This window comes from Balaenoptera physalus, assembly GCF_965194825.1.
Source record: "Balaenoptera physalus genome assembly, chromosome: 10".
Taxonomy (NCBI): domain Eukaryota; kingdom Metazoa; phylum Chordata; class Mammalia; order Artiodactyla; family Balaenopteridae; genus Balaenoptera; species Balaenoptera physalus.
The window spans coordinates 11734099-11750468 of NC_138889.1; the positions used below are offsets into that span (position 1 = coordinate 11734099).

Genomic DNA, 16370 nt, shown 5'->3' on the forward strand with positions numbered 1-16370 from the left:
TGAAGTTATAAAAACATAGTTCCTGCCATAAAGTATTTTCCAGTTTACCTGGGAAAACAGATATAACATAAGTAGAGTATCCCATAACTGTTATAATAGAGAGATGCAAACAGTACTAAAGGGTCAGAGGAAAGACCTGTAACTGCTCTGGGAAAGGAAGAGTGGCATTGGAGTTGGGTCCTGCACAATGACTGTTCATCATGTATTCGCTCATTCAGCAAATAATTATCGAGCACTTACCGTATGCCAGGCACGGTTCTAGACGAGAGATTTCATACTTTTATGGCGCTTGCTTTCCAGCAGGACAACTCAGATATTAAATAGAGCTGGGAGCCAAACAAACAAATTGCTATCCTCAGGGAATTTACGTTCTTGTAGAGGAACATTACAGAGAGTGGCAGCTAACACTTCGTTCCAAGAAAGAGCAACAAATGCAAAAAGAAACATGAAGCCAGCCCTACTGGGAAAGAATGGAGAAAGGAACTGCAGGTTTGGGGGTATCCAATATGACAAGAGGGCTTATTTATAGAACTGAAATTGGATGCACAAGTCTCCATGCTGTTCTTTGGCTGGAGTTGACAGAAAGTGGAGACTCTTCTTACATGGAGACTCACAGCATTGCATCCCCAGACATTCTGAGTTTGCAGTGCCTAGCAGGCTACTGGGGTCACCGATTCAGGAATCTGAGTACTGTGGTTTGGACTCAATGATGATTTTTCTGTACCTTTGTCTGACTGTCCTGCAGTGGCCCAGTGCCATGGAGATAAAAATTTAAGACACTGGCTGCCTCCTTGCTTAAATATTCAGGTCAAATTCTGTCACAGCCAACTCTGGCTTGGAGGTCATGCTTGATTCTCATTTTATCAGGTTGTCTAAAATAAGCCGGCCAGGAGGTGGTTATTGTAATGGTACTCACTGGAATGGGATTTGACCTATATAAGGAAAAGAACTAGGGCAGAAATAGCTCTTCAGCCCATCACAGACTTGGAGAAATCCAGTATAAGCAACTGCAGAATCACAGGGCTGGAAGGGACTCAAGGTGACTTAAGGTGATATTGACACCTGCCTCTAGGCAGATATATGCCTGTCTGGAAATTTAATATAAGTTCTAGAAGTCATTATTTTAACAATACGTAAAAATTTACCCATCCTGAATAGTATAGTTCCCTTGAGGGCAGTGATGTTGCCGAGCTTCGGGCGAAACATCTTTGCGCCTCCTATTCTACAGCAGACCTCAGAGCCCATAGCAGATTCTTGTGGATATACTTAGTAGGAGGAAATGGTTGTCTTTGGAGGCTGTTTTGCATTTTCTAAAAACCAAGTGCCGTATCCAGTTGGTCCAGCTGAATGATACCATTTTTTTTAAATTAATTAATTAATTTATTTTTGGCTGTGTTGGGTCTTCATTTCTGTGCGAGGGCTTTCTCCAGTTGTGGCGAGCGGGGGCCACTCTTCATCGCAGTGCGCGGGCCTCTCACTGTCGCGGCCTCTCTTGTTGCGGAGCACAGGCTCCAGACGCGCAGGCTCAGTAGTTGTGGCTCACGGGCCTAGTTGCTCCGCGGCATGTGGGATCTTCCCAGACCAGGGTTCGAACCCGTGTCCCCTGCATTGGCAGGCAGGTTCTCAACCACTGCGCCACCAAGGAAGCCCAATGATACCATTTTTGATTAAAAATGAATTTAAATGCAGTTATGAAATTATGAGGTGACATTTTTGTTTGGCTCGTAACCGGTTCAAAGGAGACTTGTCAGCACTTGCAAAAGTGATAAGTACATATTCTCCCAGATGGCTAATTTGAGGGTCTGTGAGCTCTGGTAAGCTGTACAACTTCTTATTCTACTTGGTGAACTACTTGAGGTCAAGGAGTGTGCCTTGTCTCAAAACACCCACCTCCCAGGTGCATGCCAGGGGCTAGTTATAGAATTAAGTAGAAAACATAATATCATCACTTTATAGTCGTATCGTGAATTCTGTGCCCATTGTGATTTTTTCACCAAATGTGAACCCCGTTATCACTTCTTACCTTGAGGCTAATTACCCAGCAAACGGCAACAAGGGCAGCAGTCTGTGTGGATACGGCACTGTTCTGGGAAGAGAGTTCAGCTTCTGTTGTGAGTCGGATGGGTAACTTGGGGAAAAATGCTCAAGCCTGTGTCCCCATCTTTAAATAAAGAGATTGAACTCGATGATGGGAAAAGGTCCATTTGAGGAATAAAATATCGAGTAGCTACTTCGCGCCTATCTCTGCATGTTGTGGGAGATATTAGTAAGGTCTTAGTGTGGATCCGGATTCTTGTGTTTGCAAGTGACAGAAAACCAGCTTGACTAAGTTGAGGTAGAAAACCAAACTTCAGCAAAGGCAGGGGTCCACCAAACTCCAGACATCACCAGTCAGGGACTCGAGCACTTCCACGACACCCTTCCTCCAACTTTGTCCTCGGCTTCTCTCTCCCAGTCAGCTCTGTTCTCTCAAATTTGCTTCCTCGGTGAGCCTGAAGAAATTTTCAAAACCTCTGGGAAGTCCTCTGGGCCAGGGGAACAAGATACCGTGCATGACTTGTAGCTGCTGTTAGAACCGTGAGGTTGGCTGGAGAGAGGGGCAGCTCCCCCAGAGAAGGGGCTGCTGTACAGCCCAAAAGTAGAGCCGCTCTAAAGCCTGCTGTCGCGCTTTGCTGCCCACTCCCACCCTTTTCTCTCAGCTCCACGCCCATTGGCTGGGGACCTTCTACTCTTCTTGAAGCTTCTGCCCAACTTCACTGTCTCTGAGGGGCCGAGCAGCACAATCCCTACCTGTCTACACTCCCAGAGCACCTTGAACCCATCTGCACCCCGGGGTGTTGCTTGTTGTGGTCTCTTGATCGGTCTTTCTCCCTCATGAGACTGGGAACTCCTCAAAGGCGATAACTGCCTTAATTGGTTTTGTGTTACTTTGTGTATTTATTAGATTACTTATTTATTAATTATTGACAGCCTACGGTGTACTAGATTCTGGGGATTCAAAGTGAAGGAACGCAAGATCGCTGTTCTCAAGATGCCCAAGGTCAAGTGGGGACATGATAAACAGACACTCGCAGTACAGCGTGGTGGTGTGAGCGCTCCAGAGATGACCGCACTGGTGCTCTGGGAGCGCACGGCACACAGGAGAGTCTCCTCCCTAAGCGAGGACAGGGGTCGAGAAGTCCAGAGAGAGTTGCCGAGAGGTAGGAAGGGGCCACCCCTGGTCTGTGCTGGGTTCTGTTGCATAGGATTGAACCTGGTTGTATAGGGTCTAGAGGGAGGGGACATTCTTCAGGGGTCTCTGAAAGTACAGTGTAACCAAAGGCTTATGTTTGAGTGGGATAGATAAGGCAGATGTTCACTAAATAATCGGTAAATAAGACAGTTTTCAATAAAGTACTAGTTTTACTAGTACTTTGCACAAGCAATACAGAAAAAATTGAGATTACCATGAACTTATAAGGGACATCCTTTGGAGCACGTGGGTAGTGCTTCGCTTCATGGGGAGTTGACAGTGCTGAAATCAGAGAGGCTGGGTTTCAGTCTCACTCTGCCAGCTATTAGTTTCGTGATAATCTCTCAATCTCTAATTTCTGCACCATAAAATGAAGACACTAAGTTCCGCCTCTCAGAGTTATACTGAGGATAAAATAAGACACGTAAATGAAAGTACTTCATAAACTGTAAAGCACTATACAAACTTAAGTTATTCTTCAAATCCGTTTATTGTTACAACAGAGAGTTCTTAATTGACAACAATATTTGGAAATATGAAAAAATGTATCAATACAGTTACATGGAAAGATACAGTGTTCGCGTTGAGAGTTATGTTAATTTTACTCACTGGCTAAACATTGTGGTTAATGCTGTTGCAAAATGCATCACACATTAACGAGTTGACAGACTTTTCCTGTATCTCTGACTCTGAGGATAGTACAGTTTGACTCAGCTGGCCATGTCACAGGGTAGGAATTAAATCGTTTGGATGTAGTGATTATAAGGTGTTCTCTCCACCAAGTGAACTGTATTTCTGTAGACAGAAGGTTCGCCTAAGGATTTCCCTCTAGCTATACTACTCTAAGAGGTGAAACTTTCCCTTCAGTGCCTCTGTTTCCTCCTCTTTGAATAATCATAAATAATGATAGTATTGTAAAGAGTCACACTCACACAGAGGATCTGAAGAAGTGTGATCCCATTATATTCTGTGTGAATTTGTCTTAAATTCTGCTCAGGTGTGGGAGAGGGCAGGGAAGTACAGCCAGCAGATACAGAATGACCCGCTAAAGGAGTCTGAACTTTGAGTCCTTGAGTATATCTCAGAGACTAGGATGAAATACTGAATTTTAGTTGTCCCAGTGGTTTAGGCACACTGTATAAATAATCTTTCACTCCATGTGCTCCTCCAGTTTTCCAGAGCTCTTGGCCATCACCTGGGTAGGAACCCCTGCCTTGTCTCCCACGGACACCACCAAGGCCAACCCAGAGCTGCCCATTACAGGAGAGATTGACTCTACTGCTTCTCCATGTTGCTGTGAGGGTAGCCCTGAAAATCATGGAACGAGGCATTAGAGATTTGTCACTCACTCTTATTCAGTGATGAACCCAGAGTCCATGGAAGTAAAGGCTTATCACTCCCAGGCATGGGGTCAAAACCATGGCCAGTTGGTAGTTTTCTTTCTCCACCCATTATTCAATTTACCTCGTCTTTCTGAAAGTTATGTAAGGAAAGAGAACATGGCTCCTTTTTGGAATACTTAGACCTATGAGATAGTAGTACAAGTTCCACAAAATAACAGGGTATTCCAAGGTCAAACAAGTTTGAGAAATTCTGAATATGTCCCCAGTAGAGATACAAAATGTACATGCACATGTCTAAGGCTGCAAAAAATTGAACTCAGCTTTCCCAAAGTTATTTGACTCTAGAACTGTTTTATTTAGTAATATTCATTAGCATCTTAAGTGCCTCTTTTTTTCTTTAGTACAGTTTGGAAAATGCTATTTTCAGAGAAGCTTCAGTAAATCTTCCTATTAAAGGCTGAAGTCTATGTCTTAGCTTGAAGAAAAGTTGAACATAGCTTAGATATGACCTTGTAAATAGGGAATACTTGTCTGCCATCCCCAAGATTCTTTTCAACAGCCCATTCTTTATTAAATTGGAGGTTTGCAGGGAGGGGAGCTGAAATAAGCAATTGGCGTTCTAGTTCGTTCATCCAGTAAAGCTCTATTTTCAAGATTAATTCAGAAAAAAAGTTTTTCTTCTTTTTCGTTAGACTGGATAGATCTCATGGAAAATCCCTTGAAAATGTTGAAATTGATGCCCTTCCCTCCCCTCTGCCCTTTTGCCTTTCTTTGTAGAGAATAAGTCTGGGTTTGATTTATAACTATTATGGTTTGTATTTGACGGAACCGTATGGAAACCTGTTCGCCAAGGGAAAGAGTAATAACTAGTAGTTTTAGCTGTAATCACAGAAAAATCCTTTCCTCTCCTTCAGTCTTTCCATTGCTCTGTGACCACAAGCCATACCTTTAATGAAACCTTTCTAGTAAGTGCTAAGGTTGTGTTCTCTTTCCATAGGTTCTCCAAAGTATGTTTTCTTCCTACTGACAAAATAGTCAGGAAGATAGTGGAAATGGGATCAACTCCATTCATCATATGCTTTATTTTATTCCTCTTCTCAACGTTCATTGATGAACTTTCTTCTCCAGTCACTGGTTTCCCCTGCATCGCTTCAGAGTTTATTCATTTCATAGGATGTCATATTACCTGTGGTGACACAGTGCTTTGCAACTGACCTCAATCCATTCATATATGTATTTTCTCTGCCAACTAGAACTTAAAGTTTATTGGAGGTAGGTACAATATATTTACATCTTTCGCATTATCTCCAGAGTCTCATTCGTATATAGTGCTCTGTACAGAGTAGACATTCATTTATTTGAATTGATTTAAGAATAATTTCCATGGAGTTGAATGTGAGTGAGGATAGCAGCTCCTCTTTGGGGCTTAATAGCTCTGTGCCTAGAACATAAATGTTGGAGTCCACCTGACCTGAGTTCAAATGCCAGGCCAAAGAAACATTAATGTGTGCTCTTGATTAGGTTACTTCCCTGAGCTTCCACTTCCTATACATAATGGAGATAGTATATCTACCTTTTTTAAAGCACTAATGAAGATAGTAGTTAATAGTTTAAGTTCTGGTGTCAGACAGATCTGAATTTGAATCTCATCTCTGCATCTTACTTGCTACATGATCCTGAGGAAATTAGTGAGCCTCTCTGAGCCTCATTTCCCTCCTGCTAGAACTGGGGTCCATCATAGTATTTATCTCATGGAGTAGTTTGAGTTAAATAAAATAATGCCTGTAAAACTTAGAATGGTACCTCATACCTACTAAGAATTCAGTTAATGTCAACCATTGCTATCGAAGAGCCCCTAGCATACCTGGCACTGGTGGCCTCAAATAAACTTTAGTTCTTTCTCCTGCTAATTCCCATCTTTAAAATAGCTGCCACCAGCAGACACACTTTTTAGACCCGTTGGCTAATGGGACTTCAGCATAACTTTTGTGAGTGGTTCTCTGACTCTTTTACCTGTCTTAAATGGCACCAAAGTCTTCTGAAGAAAAGGCTTTTATGCGGGGGAGATCATGAACATCTGGATTAAAAAGAGTTTGCATTCTTAAAGTGAGGAGGTGGGTTGGAGATATTTTTTATTAAACATAGCTATTTTGTGATTTGATTTCCCCAGGATATGAATCAGAGAGAAAAAAACTGAAGTTTTGTCCCAGAAAAAAAGGGGAGGACAGGCAGAGGATTTTTCACTGGTAAGGCAATTTACACACTTGTCCTTTTCATAGTGACTCATGGTCTGTGATACATTTCATAGCGATGTCTATGAGTTTCCAAATCTGGAAGAAGACGTATCAGCCAAATAAGGGAGAGAGAAGAAAACAGACTTTTAATCCACCTAGTTACCATTCACAGAGCTTTAGAAGTAGAACTCCAAAAACTGGCTATTCCAGCACCCCACGTTTAGTCACATCTTTAAACCCATTGAGAGAGAGAATTAGCTAATCACTTCCAAAATATCTTCAGCAGACCAGCAGAGGAATTCAATCTCTAGCTCCAGTGTTCTAGAAAAAGTTCTTTCTTCCCAATCTCTTCTCTTCCCCAACCCTCACCCTTTCTTTTTTTTGCTATAATTTGAGGCTAAATCTTCACTCTTTTTTAGCTTTCATATTGTCTGGCCTAAGTCCATCTTAAAATGAGTTTGTAAACTTTTAAAAAAGTTATTAAAGCTTACCCCTTAGTCTTTTTATTTTACTATTTAAGCAGTCTCAACTCATTTAAAAAACTGTCTTTAAGTCCAATCTTTTCCCTACTAAACATAATTTCGGGTTACTATTCTGAGGGTGTTCCCCAGATAGTCTAATAATAGAGTAAAAAACACCAACACTTCGTTATATCCACTTGGGTACCCCCAGGACCTAGTGCACTCAGCATACAAGTGCTTAAATAAATGTTGAACGAATGCATAAATATGGCTTCATGTTTGTATAGCTTCTAATACTTTATGGAAAACTTTAACTTCCTTAAAAATTTGTCTGAGGTTCTCTTACTTTCACAACAAAAAAATCTTCCTTTTAGTTATAAACCCAGTAAGTGGTAAAATGGAGACCGGACCTTAAGTCTCCAATTCTCAGTCACATAAGTTTCTTGACTTAACCTGAACATTTTCTAAAGCAGAGCTGCTAGGGTTTTGAAAAATGCAGACCCCCAAACTCAACCTTATACTCAGATAATGGAGAGAATGATGGAAGGAGCGCATACCAGTTCTAACATGTCTATGTTTGGAAATATATCTGAACGTCATGTTATTTTTTCATTGTAAAATGTGATTTGTTCAACAGATAGCTTTCCGTCTCCTCTGACCCTGAGCTCCAATTCCACTGCCTTTCTGCAAGTTTATCACTTTTTTTTTTTCACATAGTATCTCCATATTTTGTTATGGGCATGAGCTATTAGTAGGACATGACAGGGCACTTTTAAACTCTTCATCAAGATGTGCATGGTGCCTTGATTAAATGGTGTATGATCAGTGTAACGGTCTTAGGACACCTCACGACGCAGTCCTTGCTGGTCCAAGATTTCTTTAGTGCTGAAATCAACCAGTTTACCATTTATTTCATTTACTTTGCTAGAACTGACAAAGGTGGGTATTAAATGATTAGGGAGACAGGGTATCTTGAATTGAGCTCTTTAAAGTCAGGGACTGTGTCAGAAATTTTTATACTCCCTTCCCCTAATCCATGGTCTAGCACAGAGCAGGTGCTTAATACATATTTCTTATATTGAATCGGCATCTATAAGAAAATCCCAGACATCTGAGACTCAGTCTTGACTTTGTACATAACAGTGTGCCCTTGAATAGGTCACTGAGCTTTGTTGTGTCATATGTAAAATGGGATATGTATCTACTCTTAAAGAACTAATGAGAGTGTGAGAATTACAGGAAGTTGGGCTTTACAGAATATTGGTTTTGGATTTCACAGACCAGGCGGAGTTCCGTTCTTTAAATAAATACTTTACAAACTGATGGTCTTTGTGTCATAATCCTCTATCAAGCAAATAATCAAAGCAAAGTGACTCTTGGTGACCTACTTGTGGATTAATATTTGTAATTAGAATGTCATTTTTGACAAATTCCTACAACCCTCAATATCTATTTTTTCCCTCAATTCACATTCCATTGCGAATTTATTGTTGAAATGGAATTGTCAACTTGAAGCTAATTTGAAAAATGGTTTGCTGCAATCTGGGTTCATAAATCTTAACAGGAAGAGCCAAGAGCCAAGTAGCTCAGAGCATTGTGAAATCATTAAATTAGGCTCCTGGAATATATGAGTAGTCTTCTACTTTCTCGTTAATCTGAAGCAGAATGCCCAGAAAGAGTATTTCATAAATGTTAGTGTTGGGCGCTGGATGACCTACGAGTGTATCACATGTATCAGTGAAGGCAATCTGTATTCTAATGTTGCCTTGTAAACTTGAAAATGAACAATAATGATGATTTCTCTCATTTTGTTTCCTCAGTGTTTCTTAAACCAAATGCCTAACATAAAGTAGGCATTAGAATCACCTGGAGGACTTGTTAATTCACAGATAGTTGGATACTATCATCAGAGTTTCTGATGAGGTAGACTTGGAGTGGGATGGGTCCCAAGAATTTGCAATTCTAACAAGTTTCCTGGTGTTGCTATTGCCTCAGGTCCAAGGACCACACACTGAGAGCAGTTACCTGATCTCCCTTATGATTGCCAAGGCTGATAAAAACAAATATTCCACGAACTGCTCCTCTTTTTCAACCTACTTTACTAAAATGGGACTTTGAAAAGCCATCAATGGCACAAACCACAGGTGGACATCCATGGGTCAGAGTGTCTATATAGAACTGTGATGAACACTAAAAAAAGAAAGCCAGATTTTTTTTTTTTAAGTTAAACTTCTAGCTCCTTCACACTATTGTGGTCTTTTCCAAACTTCTTCTTGAGTCATCTGAAAATATATTACCTGAATCTTTAAATGCAAAAGAAGGAAGATGTGTCTCCATTTTCCCCCAGGTTGTCATTTTGGTTCCATACTCTCTTTCCCAGAAAATAGACCATGTATGCAGGTATGTATTCAGGTATCTTCTCTTCTTGCTTTAGGTTAGACTTGGATCCTAGACAATAATTCTCTATCAAGCTATTTTAAGTCAAGCCCTTATTTCCTATAGGCACGATGTTATCAATTCAGGGGTTTTTTGGGGTGTATTTTTTTTGTTTTTACTGGAAGCCTATTTCATTCAATTCAATTCAACACCCATTGAGTGATTTCATATGCCAAGCACTATTCTAGATGTTCAGGAAAAGACATGACCAAGATCTACTCAAATTCCTGCCCTTGCAGAGCCTACATTCTAGCAGAGACAGACAGTAAACATAATACATAAAGCAGTAGTAGATGCTATGGAAAGGAGGAAAATAAAGCAGGGTAATAAGGTTCAGGACTTCAGGGGCTGGCAGGAAAGGGTCGTGTGTACACTTGCAATTTTAAACAGGGTGCCATTTGAGCAAAAACCTAAGACAGGTAGACTGTCTAAGACTGTAGGCATGTAGTTATCTAGGGAAGAGTGTCACAGGCAGAGAGAACAGCCTGTGTGAAGGCCAAAGGGCAGGAGCATGGCTGGCATATTTAAGGAACAGCAAAGAGGACCGTGGGGCTGAAGCAAAGTGTGTGAAGGGGAAGTAGTGATAGATAGGAGAGGTAATATCAAGGCGAGGTCATGATCATGTAATGTTTGGTAGGTCACTGAAAAAGACGTTGGCTTTAATCTGAGTGAAAAAGGAGTCATTGCAAAATGCTGACTTTTTAAGAAGGACCCGTTTGAGTGTTGTGTTTAGAGAATACTGAGTAGGGCAAGGATAGGAGCTAAGAGGCTAGTTACAAGGATATGCCAGTAACCCAAGCAAGAGATGATGTGACTTGGGCCATGTGTTGATTGATCAGTACAGGTGGTGAAAAGCAGTTAAATTCTATATATTTTGAAAGTAAAGTGCAACAGGATTTCATGAGAGATTGGATGTAGAATGTTAAAGGAATCCAGATGTTGGCCTGAGAAGCTACAAAGATGAAATTGCTATCAGTTGAGATGTAAAAGGCTGTAGGAAGAGCAAGTTTCTGGAGAATGTTGGGATTTTGATTTTGGATATACTGAGTTTGAAATGACTATTAGACACCTGATGGGAGATGTAGAGTTGGTTGCTGGTCATGCACACATGGGGCTTATGAGAGTATGCGGAGTATGCTTGGGCTAAAGGTAGAGTCATCAGCTTGTCAGTATTGAAAGTTGTGAGGCTGAATGAGACGATCAGGGAGTGGGTGTAGATAAAGCAGAGGAGAAGAAAAGGACTCAACCCTGGGATTCTCTAGCACTAAGAGGTCAAGAAGGAAAAGAGACACCACCAAGGAGAGATTGAGGAGTGACCATCCAAGGAGAAAAACTGGGAGGGTTTGGTGTCCTAAAAACCAAGAGAAGGAAGTGTACCAGTTAGAGGGGAGTGAAAAATAGTGTCAGATGCTGCTGTTGGGTCAAGTAAGATGACAACTGAAAATTTACTATTGAATTTCACAACTAGAGAACATCAGTAACCTTAACAAGAACATATTTGGTGGCATGGTGATGGTTAAGGTCTGCGCTAAATAGTATAAGAGGGTGATAGGAGAAGACTTGGAAATGGTGAGGAAAGACAACTCTTGAAGTTCCTGCCAAAGAAAGCACAGAAATGGGAGGGAAACAGGTGAGGAAAGTGGGGTCCCGCTAAGGGTGTGTTGGTGGGAGTGGTGGTGTTTGTGTTTGTTTGGGGTTGGGAGAAATAACGATATGGTTGTGCGATGATGGAAGTGATCCAGTCAAGAGGGACAGATTAATGTTTTAGGAAAGATAGGAAGGATTCCTTAAGCAATTTCATTGGGTCTGCAAATAGTGGTAGAGTCTAGAATCCAGGTGGAAGATTCGGCATCCCAGAAATCAGGGATTTTTATCTATGGTAGCAGGCGTGTTTGGGGGGATTAATGCTGGTGGGGCAGTAGGCGTACTTGTTGAGACCATGTGTAAAATCCCTTTTGATTGTTTCAGTTTTTTCCATGAGGGAAGAGCCAACATTATCTCGTAAAATATCAAAAATGATTCAAAAGAAAATACAGCCCACATATATGCCTCTTCAAATATTTATTCAGAAAATAAAACAAAGCCAAACACAATATGAAAAGTATGCAATAAATGTTTCATTTTAGGAGCTTTTCTAAATGAACTGAATTGACTGAGGTTTTTGAATAGAGATGTAATGTCTTTTCAAGTAGGGACTCTTCCTGACGAATGTCTCTGTATCAAGCATAGGCATTCTTTGTTGCTCTACTGGCCTTCACATTTATTTAAAATTAAGGGTATTTGTATAGAAATTTTTATTTGCCAACTCAGTGTGCATGAATGTCTACGTGTGACATTTTTTCAGATGGTGAATGTGGGTAGAACGTCTCCATGAGAACTCTTCTACAGTGATCTCTTGCTCTCCATTTCAACAGTATGGGTGATCAATACCATCTTGTCAGTGGGGTCAATTTGACATTTTGTAGCTATTGGCTGCAGTTCTTAAGCAGATATTAATAGGAGTTTTAGCCATTCTTATTTATGATGAGGTCATAAACTTAATCAGAGATAGGAAACACCTATATGATTAAAAAAAGAGAGATAATGGGCCCTTTAAATAGTTTCCTCTCTGGGGTAAAAAAAATATGTCACTTTCTGGAGGATTGAAACTGTATCTTAGTATACAGTATCAATGCTTTGTATCTTAGTGCTTTGCTTGAACAAATTTGAAAAACATAATTCAGAAGGCATTCCGTAATGTTTTGCAGTGATGATAAAAAATACTTAAGTAAGATGGATGGTTAGAAAATACTCATTGGGGTTCTTCATATTGGGGAACAAGTGAGTTTGAAGCAGAAGAGAATAACCATAGTATTGAACTCATAGGGTTGTAGGGAAAATGAAATGAGATTGCCCATGTAAAGTTCTTGTTACTGTAGATGGCTCATGTAAGTGTCCAGTAGATTATTATAGTAGGTATAAGGTGATGGGGTTCCATTGGAAAGATACAACAAAATTGTCAGAATTAGGGGACTGTTCTTAGTTAGCTGTGGTTTTTCTTCTTTTTAGGGGTGTCGGGGAGGGTGGCAGAAGGTTATTACAGCCCAACATTGCTTTATTGAGAACCAACCTTTAGCAGTAGAACCATATAGGGGCCAAGTGAACAAGAAACGATCATTCAGCTTTTATGTGCCAGGGCCTATAGTAAGCATCTAATGTATACATTTTATTTGGTCCTTACGAAAGACCTGCACAGTAAGTTGTATTAACCCAATTGTATGGATGAAGAATTGAACTGGGGAGAAATGTTCAAGTGCTACAACAGGAAAACTGCGAAATTTTAAGTAAATTAAAAGACTGACCCCATCAACTAAGCTGCTCACAAAAGAGCAATATCCTTACCAAGATCACAATGTGATTTGATTCCTAAGCTCCCAGTCTTACTATACAGGTTATTGAATAGCTCATCTAAATCCAACTCAAATCCAAATGCCTGTTGCTGGCTTGGTCAGAATCAAGGAGTCAGCTTACTTTGCTGTCTTTCATGGTATTCAGTTCATGCTTCCAAACAAGTATATAGAAATGGTTCACGCTTTGGTATTAAAAGGTTGAAGACAAAAGGAAAATCTCATCTTCTGTCCCCTGAGGGAAAAAACTCTTCCCATTCCCAAAAGCTACAACATAGTTTCTTTGGAACCTGGTTGCATTTCATATTCAAACTAATATCACTCTGGTTGATGAGAAAGAGAACATTCGCTCTCTCTTCCTAGAGGAATGCTGAAATTGAAAGAACAAAAAACCCAAAAAGAATATCCAACCCAGTAATTGATATCTAGTCTCATAGTCTGTCATACAGAGTGAAGTAAGTCAGAAAGAGAAAAACAAATACCATATGCTAACACATATATATGGAATCTAAAAAAAAAAAATGGTTCTGAAGAACCTAGGGGCAGGACAGGAATAAAGACCCAGATGTAGAGAATGGACTTGAGGACACGGGGAGGGGGAAGGGTAAGCTGGGACGAAATGAGAGAGTGGCACGGACATATGCACTCTACCAGATGTAAAGTAGATAGCTAGTGAGCAGCAGCTGCCTAGCAAAAGGAGATCAGCTCAGTGCTTTATGACCACCTAGAGGGGTGGGAGGGAGATGCAAGAGGGAGGAGATGTGGGGATGTATGTATACATATAGCTGATTCACTTTGTTATACAGCAGAAACTAACACAACATTGTAAAGCAACTATACTCAAATAAAGATGTTAAAAAAAAAAAGAGCATTAAGAAAAAAAAGAATATCCAACCCAACTTAAAAACCTTTCTATTCGAACAAAAGAAAATCCAGTAGAACAATAACTTCCTTTTTTCAAGGGGAACCAAATGGTGGTATCTTGGTTTTAACAACTTTCTGGAGAATTCTTCATTCATGGTAATCAATTGATTAACACTGAGCAGCTCCATTTGTGAAGGAAGCAGGAATAGTTTAGCTGGCAGAACAACTTACAAAATTCTGTTCGTGAATATTACGTAAATTCAATAAATTCACTCAATAATGAATATGTGCAATATAATATTTTACACCTGAGTTTAATCCAAAACAAAAAAAGAAAACACCAGCATTTTGAAAAAAAGTTAATATGGAAATGTCAAATCACCAACTCTTAACCTTCTCAATTTTTTGTTTTTTCTTAAGATAGGAAGGTGTAAACTCTCCACTCAGTCTATAGCCACCTGAAATAGGAAAAATGATGCCAGGACATCAAAAAAAATTTTTTTTCCTTTCTATAACCTGAGGTGGGGCGTTGGGAAGTTCTCATTTGAGAAGGGACAGGAGAATTTCCTGGGTTTCCATTATGAGTTTAGTATGATAATACGTGCAAATATAGGAAGGATGCATACTTTTCAATGGGCAAAGCCAAAATCATTCATCCATGTCCACAAAGACCAGTTTAGAGACATTGAAGCTAGTTTTAGCACAGAACTTAATGGCTAAAAGGGTAGATAAAGACAGAAATTAGTTACTAAGAGGAATCATGATTTTCTTTTTCCCCAAAGAACTTAAAAATCTGTGTTGGCTCCATCTTGGATAACCTAAGTGCCCTTCTACCTGGAGACAGGATTCAGCAGGAATGATTCTCATGGGTGCAGAGGATCCTGGGAAAGTCTTCCTTCCTGTCTCAGGACTTGTTTATACAGTGTATATGTTTTATACTACAAATGAAACTTCATTTCACTTGTTTGACAATTTCTCATTGCCCAGTGGCCAACTCACTTGTTCCTTTTGGCTGATTGCAGAAGGGCTGCAATCCCTGGGGAGGAGAAGAACAATGAAGAGGGCAGAGACCCAACCCAGCTTCCTCCAGCTTTAGTCCACTTCATTTGAGCAGTCTGTGACTCATCCCTGAGCTCCCCCCACCCCCAAGCAACTTCCATCAAATCAGAGTCCCCAGATGTGTTGTTGAACATTTTCTTTAGTGGTGCCATCTTGTTCTGAGATTATAGGGAATGCCGATTTTATTAGAGTTCTTTCAACAGACTCGTTAATTGTTGCTGCCCCTCGGCAAGTGCTGAGTCACTCTCAGTGCTTCATAGCATTCCAGGGACACCTCATCCTTCTAACTTTCCTTTTTTTTTTTTTTTTTTTTTATGTCTTCCTTTTGTTTGGTTTAGAACAAGTCTCTCCTCTTTTTTCCCCAACAGACTTGTCTTTGGAAAAGACTCAGAAGAGCCAGTAAACTTGGCTTCTTCAGTTCTGCTTCTCATGTGAGTATAATTTATATTTCTAACTATTATGCAAGTGTCATTAAACAGCATATTTCCCCAGGTTTTTGTGGAAGAACTGCTTGTTTGATCTTTGCGACGCTAGCACTCTTTTAGAATTAACCACGGAAAAACTTGATGACACTTCCGTGCTTCTTGTAAAATTCATCTTCGGGGTAATTTTATGGTGTGTGTTTTCCCCCTTGAAAGTTTTAAAGAGCTGGATTTCTCTCTCTTTACAGAGTGTTCTAGCAGCTGTGTCTCATTTGCTTTTGCAAGGGCATTGGAAGAAATTGCTATTTTGGAAACTCCTTAACATATGGGATAATTGTGTACAGCACTTTACAGTTTGCATAGTGCTTGTCCATTATTTTACCTAGTCATTTCTCATAGAAGCCCAGGACATATTATTTACATTTTCCAAAAAGAGAAATAGAGGTCCCGAATAAATAGCAGGAGCTTGGCAGGACAATTTATCTCACTCTGGAATTAATCAATAGATTAAAATCTCTTCCTTCAGATCCTTTAATACCTATGACCAGAAAGCCTCATGCTTTTAGACCAACACACCCACTATGCACCTGAGGAATATGTGGTCCACTAGTTTTAGGTCTACCTTAACAAAAAGCTGTCTGAGTGATTGGACATTGGGAACTGTGCTGTTTAACTGCTTTTATTAAAAGTGATACAGTGGATGGCTAAAAGTACTGGTTCCAGGGTCACACTGCCTGGGTTTAAATCCAAGCTCCAACCTTTATCAGCTGTGTGGCACTGGATGAATTACTTGACCTTTCTCAGCCTCATTTTTCTTATCTGTAAAGTGGGAATATTAGTTGCTCCTTCTTGGAATTATTGTGAGGCTGAATTGACCGAATTCATGTAAAGCTCTAAGCATTGCACCTAGCACAGAGTAAGCCCTCAGGAAAT

General features: G+C 40.2%; 1 long non-coding RNA gene across 18 annotated transcripts in view; it reads left to right on the forward strand.

Moving 5' to 3' along the window:
• LOC309637018 overlaps positions 1-16370 on the forward strand; it is a 277223-nt gene that overhangs the window by 172521 nt on the left and 88332 nt on the right. For 12 of the 18 annotated variants that reach the window (XR_014250343.1, XR_014250344.1, XR_014250348.1 and 9 more), the window contains one exon: positions 15384-15446. The exons of 2 other annotated variants lie outside the window; for them this stretch is intronic. This is a non-coding gene — a long non-coding RNA (uncharacterized lncRNA). Of the gene's footprint in view, positions 1-5572; positions 6822-15383; positions 15447-16370 lie in introns of all 18 variants that reach the window. 4 more of the 18 variants (XR_014250345.1, XR_014250346.1, XR_014250347.1 and 1 more) reach the window with 3 other exon arrangements.